The 12,825-nt window shown below is 42.3% G+C and overlaps 1 protein-coding gene across 3 annotated transcripts in view; it reads right to left on the bottom strand.

Annotated features, from left to right (window-relative positions):
* The window catches only part of MARCHF3 (membrane associated ring-CH-type finger 3), a 148,183-nt gene that overhangs the window by 116,317 nt on the left and 19,041 nt on the right, over positions 1–12,825 (bottom strand). Inside the window, exon 2 of one of the 3 annotated variants that reach the window (XM_084779598.1) lies at positions 12,729–12,822. The exons of the other annotated variants lie outside the window; for them this stretch is intronic. The gene's annotated coding sequence lies outside the window, so the exon portion shown is untranslated. The remainder of the gene's footprint in view (positions 1–12,728; positions 12,823–12,825) is intronic. 3 annotated transcript variants of the gene reach the window in all.

The following is a 12,825-nucleotide window of genomic DNA, read 5'->3' as shown; positions in this document are numbered from 1 at the left end:
GTCATTCTGATACTGAGGTGCTATTTATTTTGCAGGCTGCTGCACATGTTTCTAGTTCCCTTTGCTGGATGTCAGTGATTTCACAATCATGGGAGTCAAGAGATTACTTCAGACTGAGAATTTGAGCTTGCTCCGTGTGTTTTCCACGATGAAATGAATTAATCTTCATTATTTTGTCTGGACATAACACAGAGGGGAAAAAGCCACCTCTAATTTGATGACATTCTCATAGAGTATTTCCACAGAATTAGTGCTTTAGCAGAAAAATATGGCAAAATCATCATATACTGTCTTCATTTTAAATGGCTATGACTTGTATTAAAGTTTTACTTTTCACCATCCTTCCTTTAACAAATAAATCATTCAAGTATAAATGGAGAAAACTCTATGCAGAAATAAATGCTAAGGACAGTCAACATGAACAACTCAAAGGCTAGGTCTTTGGCAGCTGCCATGGCTACTCACATACTGGCAATGCAAGTGAAGTGTGATGCGTTAGAAGCAAGGCTTACGTATAATATACTGACTGCCAAGACAGCAAGAGAAGGGGACTGGAGCAGTCTCAGAAGGCAGAATTTACACCGAGTCCTTCAAGGATGGATAAGGCATGAGACCCTGGACATTTTGCCCTGAGGCACTAGCTTTGCATACCTTGAGTTCATATTTGTTTAAACAATCCATTATCTGGTAAGTTGGAGGAACTTGGAAATCATGGATATATTTTTAAAAACTTCCCCCAAATTAAAAGTTTTCAGGCCTCAAGCCTCTCCATTTCTCCACAAGTCTCAAAGACTCTACAATTAATGGGGAAGAGAAGCACTAGAGATAGGATAATAATAACTCTCAATGCTGTGGCATGGTCAAAATGCTGGCATAATAGAGCCAACAATCTAACTTAGCAATTAAGAAATCATTACGCAGCTTTAGTGGGGAAACTTGTAGCAGATAATGGGCAAGGGGCCCTGATGAGTCCTTCTTGCTGCCACTTCACCTTTTGAGTCACCCACGTTTTTTGTTAGGGTATTTCAGCAGGGGCTCAAGTGGGAGTGTACTGCTTGTGGCCAAGCACAGGGATGGTCAGCGCTGAGCCTGGGCACAACAGGAAAGGGGAGGAAGACACACTGGCGGCATGCTTTGAGAGAGACTTGGGCACTTGCTGTCAGCAGGGACTCGGCATCTAGGAGCTTCAGTGGCCTCTGGAGGGATGTTAACGAAAAGCACTGCTGTGAATTCAGGAGAGCCTTCTCTGCGGCATTACCACTGCAACCCAAAGCTGGGAACTGCCTACATGCTCAACCAGGAGCTGCTAAAATCAACACTGATGATTTATACATGATGAATTCAACAGAGCCACAAGAGAGAAAAATAGTGTGAAGAGAAAGATGTCCAGTATAAATTAGTTAAAAACCAGAATCCAGAAGGATATGAGGAAGAATACATGTGAGTGCTAATACTGGTTACTTCTTGTAGCTGGGAAGTAAAAAAAAAAAAAAAAAAAAAGTAGGAGAGAAAAAAGTTTACTATTCGATTTATATCCTTCTGTAACCGTTTATTACTAAAACAAACCCCAGAACATTTATCGTCATCTGTTAATAACATAAAGGTAATTGAAACAACATGAGCAAGAGCTAACCTCCCAGCCTTACAAACTGCATTGCCTTCTCAACCGGTTCTCACTTCCTTGAGCGTCTCTGGAGACAACTTGGCTGCAGAATATTATCTCCCCTGAGCATGAGCTGACCCAGTTGTTTTCTTGCCTTTTAGCATGAGCATCTTCTGCATCATCTACTATGAGTGTCACATTCCTGTCCAATCCAATAGTCCAGTCCTCTGGCTGCATCCTCATGTGTCCAGAGAGCCACAACTGCATCTGGGATCTGTTCTGCAAGTATCTGAAGATGAAGTCAGTGGGGATACGCTGTGGTCTTCTGCTGTTTTCCCCAGCACAGCACACAAAGGCAGAGTCTCACAGAGAACAGACTGGTTCTTTAAATCATCCTTTATAATGAAGAATGCTAACGAGGACTTTCTGGAGCTAGCCTGAAACACCAGCTGAAAACTAGGTATAAGAGGGCTATTAGGTGATGGAAGTCAAACTTAACTTTAGCTTAAGGCTGGGGAGATGCCTCAGGGAGGAGAAGCACTTGCTCCCCCAAAATGAGGATCTGAATTCACATGCTCAGTACCCACATACAAGTTGTGCATTGCTACACAGGGCTGTAATCTCAGCGTTGAGGCCAAGGCTACAGAGACAACAAGATTGCTGAGGCCTGCTGGCTGGCCAGCCTAGATACAAAATATTGTGTTTCTGGGTTCAAAAGTGATGAAGGAGGACACCCATCCTCCTCCTCTGGCCTCTTTATGCATGTCTATGGGTATGTGCACCCATGTGTTCAAACACACACACACACACACACACACACACACACACACACACACACACACTAAACAAATAAGAAGCTTGGCCTAATAAGTGGCTACTGTCCAATCCTTAAGCATCTAACACTATGGTATGGTGAGAACACTCATGGTGTGAATGCACAATATAGCTAGTCAATCAAAGGACAGGTTTGCATTGTCAAAGCAGAAGGGACACAACTAGACAGCACAGTGAGAAGACAGGAAGAACACACACACACACACACACACACACAGCTGGCTTTCCTTGCGACAAGGAAGGGGAGGCAGAGTGGTAAGGGTTCACTCCAGAAGGGCTGCAGTATTGCTCAAGGAGACTGACTGCCCTTCTCTACTCCAGGACTACACCAGGGTTTCTTGCCATAAGCATGGATGGGAACCACCGGACCAGAAAGGAATTTTGGTGCTGGAGAACTGGATGGCTCAGGGTTAAACCGTGTGATGAACCAATATCAGGTTAGTGACAGAGAGAGACCTTAGGATGAGAGCAACTGCGAGAGTCAGGGAAATACGCACTCCTAAGACAGAGGGAAGAGATGTGTTAGGAGAAGCAAATGAAGCCGTCCAGAAGATTAGATGGTTATGAAGGGATGCTAGTTTGTTATTTGTTTGTTTGTTTAGACAGGGTTTTTTTTTCTATGAAGCCCAGGCTAGCCTGGACTTTACAATCTCTTTGCCTTAGTCTCCTGAATGCTATGGTTATAAGTATGTGCCACTGCACCTGGCTCTTGATTTTTCTCATCTCCCTGAGGTTGGGAAATAAGATACATATCCTTTTCAGTGATTTGACCAAGTCAGTGAGTCTGCTTGACATGGTCCTTGAGAAAGATTCTGGATTCTTCCACTTCATCTCTGAGGATATGATTCCAAACACATAGCTGTAAGCCCCTTTTCAATTCTGTTTCAAATTCAATTAGCACTGAAAACAAGGAAAAATAGTCCCCAAATCCTTTTGAAATTGAAAAACTCCAATCCCTTTGAGTCATAAGCATATACACCTTTGGAAGGAAGACTTTAAAGATGGAGATAAAGTGACTCAAGACTCACAATGAACTATACACTGATTAAAGAATTGTCTCCTTGCCCCATGCATACCTGAGTGCTAACACACACACACACACACACACACACACACACACACACACACACACACACTTTAAGGCAATTTCTGGTCCTTTTTTTGGGGGGAGGGTCAGAGTTAAAGCTTTATCATGTATTTGAAGTAGTATTTGACCAAAACTCTAGCCTCTGTGCTTCCTCAAGAAATGACCTCACTTTTGAAGTCAGAAGACGGGAGCACACCGACATATCAAGGGGAAGTTCTTCCGTAGTCAACAGCATGTTGAGTTACCTGAAGGTGGGGGAGTTCCCAGGGCAAACTGTCTTGGAGCTTTAGACTCTCTTCCTTTGTTTTGCCTGCATTGTTTGTATGTGCACGACGTAGATGCCCATTGCTTGTAAGTCAGAAGAAGGGGTTGGATCCTCTGGAACTGGAGTTATGGGCTGTTAGCTCTCCAGGTGAATGCTGGAAAATGAAACTGTTTCCTCTACAAGAGCAGCAAATTCTCTTAAGCACTGAGCATTTCTCCAGCTCTTGGATCCTGTTTATAATAGAAATGGTGTAATAACCTGTTTAGGTTATCTTTCTAAATCCCAGTTTACCTCAAATTAACCGGATATTCTTCCTCCTCCTTTTCTTCCACTTCTTCTTTTGCTAAGATTATCCTTTTGCCCAGCTACTCCCCAAATTTCTCCTCTCTTTCTTTCTTGAGAAATTATGTTAGGTCAGCCATAGTGCCTTCACCCATTTGATACATCAGGTTGACTAAACTGACAATGTAGGCTCTACTATATCACATCAGTAAGAACACAAACACTTGTTTTAGAAAATGATCATAAAAATAATTTGCCATTTTTTTTCTCAAGAGGAAGAAAATATTCAAGCATTTTGATTATAGAAACTATCAGAAGCTGGGTGCAATGGCACAAGCCTGTAATCCCAACACTCGGGGAGGTAGAGGTAGACAGATCTCTGTAAGTTCGAGACCAGCCTGATCTACAAAGCATGTCCAGGATTGCCAAGGCTACACACACACACACACACACACACAAAACATGTCTCAGAAAAAAGAAAAAAAGGGAGCATTTGAGGCTATAAGTAGCCTAAGAGCAATTGAAAATATTAAGAGGAAAAAAAGAATTATTAACTTATTGTTCAAAACTTTCCTCTTAAAGAGCAGGAAGTAATTTCTTCATAACATGAGACGTCTTAGATCTGGGAAGGTTTTCCCTTTAATTTTGTGTATGTCACAGAATCAGTAGAAACCTCCAAGTGTGAGGGAAGTGGAAAAGCCCTCAGCTTCCATGGATCCGTGTGGCACCCAGTGAGCTCCATCCTGGAATCAACCAGGCCCATTTGCTGATCAGAAAATAGAATGTGCTGACTTACAGTGGTCAGAATTCTGCTCTAGGAGCTAAGGATAAACTGCTGAGGCCCTGGTCCATTTGGAATCCAGTTTGTCTTATTTGAGAATGTATCCCAGCTTGGAATGACAGCGAAACTGGAGACACTACACTAGATGTGCATTTGGCATGTCCCCAACATACTTGTTTCTTGACTTGGCTCCAAGAAAACTCCATGCAAACATTCAGCAGTCCATGGCTCAGGCTCCATACAGGAGCCATTAGCTGGAAGTGAGCAAATGCACTGTTTAACCCTGAGCAGAGCAGACAGGGAGATGAGTTGGGAGGAAGCCCAGAGCAGGGGGAAGAAGGGACCTGTATGGTGCTTTAAAGCCCAACCCACACAAAGGACAATTCAGTTATTTCCTTCTCTCCCAGAATCTCTCTTCTCCTCTTTTGAGAAATGATGGGGCAGCCATGCTTTCATTCATTTGATATATCAAACTGACTAAGCTGACGGTATAGGCTTGACTCTTGGGGAGTTAAGCAGACCCTACTATCACTATCACCGAGAAGCACTGCCAATCGTTTTGGAAAATGATCATGAAGATAATCTGGTAAAACCCATCATTTAAATGACAGAAGTTGCACGCATTCCCTTGTACCATCCCCTCCCTCCCTGTCAATCCTCAGACTATGTCACAACACTCAGAGACCACAGAGATCCACTGAAAGAGAAAATCCCCTATATATCTATGGAGGCTACCTGGAGATGCTCTAAGCAATAGAGAAGAGTGAAAACCAGGCTGGACAGATGGCTCAGGGGGCAAAATGCTTGCTGCCACCAGGTCTGATGACTCTGGTTTGATTCCCAGACTCCATGGTATGAAAGAACTGACACCTAACATTGTCCTCTGACCTCCACATGTGTGCTAAAGCACATGCGTGGATGCACACACACACACACAGACAACAACAATAATAAATGAGTGAAAACCTTCAACAGAGAACTGGAGAATATCAGCACATGCTATAGACATCACAACTAAGGGACCCTGCAAGTTCCTCCTCAGTCGACCTCAAGGAGACGCAGCATACTGTACTTTCTACATAATTGCCTTTCAGGTCTGCCTCCCACACAATCCTTCAGTGAATACCTAAGTCAGCAAAACAACAGGAATTTTTATATTGATCCTGAAATACTGGCAAGTCTCTAAGCTATGGGACTCAGCTGGGGAAAAAAAAAAGCCAACTGCATAGGAAGTTTTTATTCAATAAGATGGTGCTGAAAACATGTCCTTTTTCTTCCCCTTTCCAGCTGGTAGATTTCTTTTTTCTTAAACAATGCTCATTTGTATGGCAATTAGGCCCTAACCAGCTTTCAGTGAATCCACTCGAGCCATCCAGCCCAGCCCAGCTTCCTGGCCACCCTACCCCTTGGAGACATGGAGTCTGTGTACAGGACAAGGTCCTGCGTCTTGTGCTTCTGGGCTTCAAACTTCATCCTTGTTCCTGCAGCCTTTTCTCCTCACGGCATTCTGATTTGATCCACATTGATCTATTCCCAGTTACTGATTTACCTCCGTGACAGTATCACCATCCTGTCCCAGGCACCTTGATAATGTCTCTCAGGCTGACTCTGGTACCTGGCCACTTCAGTGTGGCCTCATAGAAAGATATGATTTCAAAACATGTTATTTGTTTTTATATGATAGACTTTTCTAGAAATAACAGGTATGGCATAACATAGTAATTCAACAAATATACTGAGCATCTACTATTATAAGACACTCAATGCTAAAGTTATAACAAATAGGGCATTGTGCCTTTGGCTTTCTCCTTCTAGCCCTTAACTGCTCCTGATGTACCATAGGGGGTAGAGATCTGTCTGTCCCATCAAAGCCAAATTATAGAAACAAAGCAAAATAGTAATAATTCCTTAATGTCAGCTAGAGCTCAGTTTTCAGAGGGCTGTTACATATATTTTAATATTTATGATCTTAAGTTAAATTCTCACTAGTGAATTGAAAGAGACCTTTAACATCATTTAAACAACCTTGATTGTGCTATTTTTGTTCCCCTTTAGCATAACTCCCTCATCAATCTTCCTTTCTCTGTAGCTTCAACAAGGATCTCTTGGAAACACGCTTCCTAGGCTTTCCCGCCCCCAAATGCCTGCTCTCACACACCGCTTCTCACTGATGGGAGAAGCCACTGCAGGGCCTGAAGGGCTAAGGCAGATCAGATGTGGTGGTCTGCAGCATCCGTTGGTCTGGCTCACAAGTGAGTCACTGGGTTGGATGCCAATGGAGCCGAAGGTTCTCAGTCTCTCAATAATTCTAGACCCTCATAAATGCAGGCCGAGAGTCCACACAGAAATGGGGAACAGGAAGGACAACAGGGGAACAGATGCTGCTGAGACCATTCACTTCACAGGGTCACTGAAGCAAGTAGAGCCCCTTCACAAACAGGGCAGAATACAGGCATTTACAACCATCTTTGAGTAAATGAGGTGCTGACTCGTGTCTCTCAAGTTGTCCTCTTAAAAAGCCCTATGGTTTTTATAATTCTACTTCAATTAAAAACATGTAAAAATCAATTCGATATTTCTATAAAATACTAATACATGTTTCATTGTTGAAAATATTAAAAATAAGAAAATACTGGTTATATATTTAAAAAAAAACACACTACAGCCAACCTGTTGGAGGCCTTTTGATATTGTGTGACAAGGAGAGCAGAAAATTTTGGCAATTTAGTCGTTTTCTCACCACCTTGCTTGCCATAATGGGTCAGAAAGGTGATGCCTCTTTCTATTCAGATATTCTAGTTAAAGTCCTCAGACATAAATTATGTATAGAACTGGACTTTTAACAGCTGTTCACAAAGTACTGCACCTTCACACGGCTTGAATTACACTCACAAAACCTGGCTCTCCCATCATACCACGATAGGCCTAGTTGCTCAGGCCTACAAAGTGGGGTCATCTTCGCCTTCTTTCTATTCTTCACCCCACGTATCAAACCTATTGCCACGTCTCGTTTGTTCTGCTACACTGAATTCATTTCTCTTCATCCCTGCTGCTATCACCTTAGCCGAACTAGTATCAAGTCCTACCTGAACTACAGCAGTGACCACGCTGGCTGCTTTGCCTCCACTTTCTGTCACTGTATAATCTATTCTTCTTTAGAGCAACCAGTGGTCAGAGTGCCCAGAGAAATACAAATAAATCATGATGAATTTGGTCCCAGCAATATGGCACTGACTATATGGGACGAGGGTCGTCTGGATATGTTAGGCATAGAGATCGCACACAACCCCTGCACTCTGAAAAGGCAAGAATGGATCCTTTTGTATGGGGCTCAAGGAAGACAGCTGTAATCATTTGGATGTATGCCACTTAGAACGCTACAGAATGGACACTGCACACAGCGACACATTCCAGAAGACATAGAGTGGGAAACAGGAAGACCGAGGAGGAACTGAATGGGCTTTTTGAAGAATGACATGGCACATAAGGATTTAAAGAATGAAGCTGGGAAACCAAGCCAGCCACCAGGAAGATGTTAACTCTGTGGCGAGTGATGAAACTGGTTAAGAATTCCAGCCATACCACATGGCCTTTAGGGGAAAAGATCTTGCATTATCTCAGCCCTAATGACACTCGTCTGCTGATTACCAGAAGACTCAGCAATAGAGATGAGAGTTATATTTAAATACTTGTTTTCAAGTTCCTCCCTCACCACTTAGGCCTGGCCTCCATATAACTGGCATAGTTTTGTGACCATGAAAAACATACCTGCCTGCCTCTATTCTTGGTGGCTCTCACACTGAAACAAGTATGATGCTCACCCACCACACTCATATGGGCAAAGAAACTTGTGTATATAAAATATCTTGAACAAAAGAGATGGGCATGGCCAAGGACAGCAAGCTCACTAGCTCCAAACTGGAGGCATTGTTACTATGGTTAGTTATTTTCTGTGATGAACGTAAAGACAATTAGTTATTTCAGCACTCCACTGCTACATTGGCACTAAGAGGGAATTGCTGAGAAGCCATTTTCTAGAGCCTGGACAACTTTGTCTCAGGTGAAACAGCATCATTCAAGTGTTCAGAGGTAGCTGGGCCCATTAGTCTCCCTATGGCATGCTTCACCTACACAGAATTCCATGGGTACTTGTACCTTTTTTTTTCTTCCCCAGGCTGAGTGAGCTTCTTTCTAATACTCAGTTTGTAAATCAGACATTATCAAGAGTTTAAGATGGAATTAACTTCCATTGGCCCCATGCTTAGCTGTTGCTACAGTGGTGTGTGCTGGAAGAAACTCTGCCTGGAGGGAGCAATCAATAATCAGAGTAGAGAACAGTGACAGCAATTCCCTCTAGATGGAGCAACGGGGAGCAGACACTCCACCTTATTTATCTCTTTAGTCTTGGAACCTAGAATTGCCCTGCATTCACAAAAACGCTTGTTGAACTGAATGGACAACTGAAATAAAAGAAAAAAAATCGTCTTAGAGAGGGGAGGCTGGTGAGTAGGGTAGAAATCTAGAAGAATAAATAAGTGTGTGCTGCAGAAATCAACAAACTGTAGTAGCAGAGGAGTGAAGGGAAAAGTTAAAACTATTTACAAACAATGGATGGGAAATTAAATGTCAAGGAAGGATCCGACAAAAACATCATGCATGTACATAGGTTTTCACAAGTGTAGCATGCACACATTCACACACACTCACACTCACACACTCACACTCACATAAACATTAGCAAAGATGAAAGGGCAGAGAGCTCTTGGAGGTGCTCATGTTGACTTTAGCCCTTGCCGTGGGAAGCTGACTTGCAGCTATTAAGGGCAGACAACAATTGGAGGCACACTGGGGAGGGGAGGCTTGTACACCAGTAAGGCCCGCAACTCTGGGCTCCTTATTCCACAGAAATGTCATGGCTATACCCTTTGTACTTGTTCTAAAGGAGATCCCTTCTGGTTCTACTTCCTAATATAACCTCAGATCTACCTGAGGACCCACCTTACTTTTATCATCTATATATAGCACTGAGGATCTGCTCTCTATAAATAGGTTGCCAAGCTGCACTGTGCCTTTTGCAAACATTAAAGCAGAAATAGTCCTAAAACAAATCAATAATGTTTGCCCGTTTCCCCATGCTGCTCTGCTTATTTTTAGCCCTTATGCAGAGCTCAAAATTTATAATAAAAACTTCATATCACCTTCAAGAATGCCATCTACTGATGACCAGGGCAGCAAAGTAAAAGACTAATTTATTTTAATATTTTCATGTCTTTAAAAAATAGTAATAAATTTAGACTCAGTATTGGCATTTGTTCTACTACCTCATTACATGGATTTAGGCCTTTGGGGAAGAAGATCATGAAGCTTATAAAATCCTATACTTATTTCTGTACTCCCTGTGTTTTTCCATCTGCCAGTTTATATAAGGTTCGATTCTTTATCCCACTGCTCATAATCCAAAGAGAGAGCTCTGAGTTGCTCGCAAGTGGGAAAGACTATGACCCCAGCTTTGCTTTTTTTTTTTTTTTTTTTTAACTAAAACATCATTTAGTACATAGATGAATCACAGTTGCAGAATCCTGGTGAGAAGGGCCACAAGGCTCAGCAATATAAAAGGTGTATTAGAAACAGCCTTGGACACCCATGCGAGTAATTGGGATCTGACTTTCTCTACAGTACTTTATCATGACTATGTGTCCTATGGAGTTTCCAGCATAGAATTCACACACGGTTGGTATCAGCTGGTGCTGGTCAAGAGACAAACAAGTTCCTTTTAAACACAAATTGTATCAATGAATACTTGAGTCCCCAATAGACTTGTGAATGTGGGTGGGTCTTAGAGAGTCTCATTTTGTAGGTGCACCTTTAGGAAACAGACCAAAATATACTATGGTACATGTACTTGATTGAAAGATTAGTTTATGCCACTCTGTGACTCTATGCAAGTCACATTAAGTCTTTAGGGCATTCATGTCCTCTTCGTGTCACTCTCTGACCCCTAGGTAAGTCATGTAATCCTTAGGACATTCCTGTATTCATGTGGAGATATTAAGGGAAGTCCATGACAACAGCCATCAGTGGGCATGTGAATACTCTGAAATTCTGGGCAAAATTTTATTTCCCTGAACCTGTATGTAATTTTTAGGAAAAGAGAGTGTGCATCTTCTGTTGCTCTAAGTCTATGATTCTTCCCCGACCTACACGTTTAAGAACCTTTAGACTAAAGCAGCAGATTGCAAAATGGTTGGATCATGAAGTTCGACACAGAGGACCTTTAGAATATGTGTGGTGTGTCTACACACAGCCATGTGTAGACACAACAGAATTACAAAGCATAAAATGAATAATGCAAAATGAACAATGGTCAACCACTGTCTGGTTTAGCTTGAGGCCATGCCCTACATTGCCTGGATAGCACAGAGACCTTGGATGGATGCCTTGTCTAGTCATCATCAGAGAGGCTGATGGTGCAGAAACACATAGCCAGACATTAGGTAGAGAGAAAGAGTCTATATTGAAGTCTCCACTGGGTCCCTTCCCTCAAAGATTAGGGAATCTTGTGGAAGAAGGGGAGGAAAGAGTTTAGGAGTCAGAGGGGGATGGGGGAAATTACAAGAACATGGGTCACCAAATCAACTAAGGGTTCACATGGGGTTACAGGAACTGAAATGGCAAGCACGGGGCCTGCATGGGTCTGTACCGGGTTCTCTGTATATTACCACAGTATGACTGTTAGTTTGGTGTTCTTGAGAGGCTCCTAACAGTGGGAGTGGGTGTATCTCTGGCTCTTTGCTTGCTCTTGCAACTCTTTTCCTCCTATTAGATTGCCTTGTCTGGCTTCTACATGAGGATGTTCACCTTGCCTTATTGTATCTTGTTTTGTCCTGTTTGGCTGTCAACTCTTGGAAGCCTGCTCTTTTCTGAAGAGAAAACAAAAGAGGAGTGGATCTGAGGGAGAGAGGAGGTGGAGGGGGGAACTAGAAGGAGTGGAGGGAGGGGAAACTTTGGTTGGTATGTATTGTATGAGAAACAAATCTATTTTCAATAAAAAAGAAAAAATATTCTAATATAGCTGAACATAAAACCTTTTATCATGCTAAATGATTATTTTACCAAGAGGAATATGACTGAATGTGCTTTGATACCTTTGAAAATCTATATTTAATTATTCATGATACATTAATTTGGAAGTGCAGCTCTAAGTTCAATTTTCTTATTATAATATGTTGGCTTTAATGTTTATCATAGGTTTGAGCAATAAAATCACATATAAGAAAAACATTTCCAGAAACTTTTCATAATATTCTGTCTGGAATAGTGTTTATTTTCTTGGTTAGTCTTAGAACGCCCATTTATCTTTAAAGGACAGATTTGCCACTGTGCCCCACCCCCATCTCTCTGGTAGGTAGTAATAACGTAGTGTATTATCATACAAATAAATACAACTTTAAGTTTGACCACGATTAAAGATGTTTCAAGAACACAAACAGCAAATCTCTATGAGGTACAAAAATTTTTTCATGAACTGTCAACCATGTATGGCTTTCCCTACACGACAGATGGACGGTTTGGTTTTTACAAACCTAACCTTTTTAGTCGTGTCTTCTGACACCCTGTCCTTCCACTCTAACACTGGCTGCACTAGCTGCTCACAGTGGCTGCCCAGTGAAGGAGCCTACCTCTTGTCACTTCCCCCTGGGGCCTTTCTCAAAGAAGCAGCGGCTTTAGAGGAAACGCCACTCAGTTGCTTTTCATAAAACATTTCTTGTTGACTGTGAGAGGAGCTTCGGTGGTGGCTTACTGACAGGAAGCTCCTAACATTTCATCTCTGAGGCAGAAACTAGCCTGTTCGGGTGTGTGAGGTTAGATAACACACCTTCCACATGGCTTTGCTTCATGTCAGCTGTCCTATGGAAGCTCTTGCTTTGGGATTTCAGTGGCATCTTCTCCAATTTCTTCAACCGCATTTTCTG

This window comes from Acomys minous, assembly GCF_964271855.1.
Source record: "Acomys minous genome assembly, chromosome: 4".
In the NCBI taxonomy this organism is placed as follows: domain Eukaryota; kingdom Metazoa; phylum Chordata; class Mammalia; order Rodentia; family Muridae; genus Acomys; species Acomys minous.
This window is presented reverse-complemented; position numbering and strand designations above follow the sequence as displayed.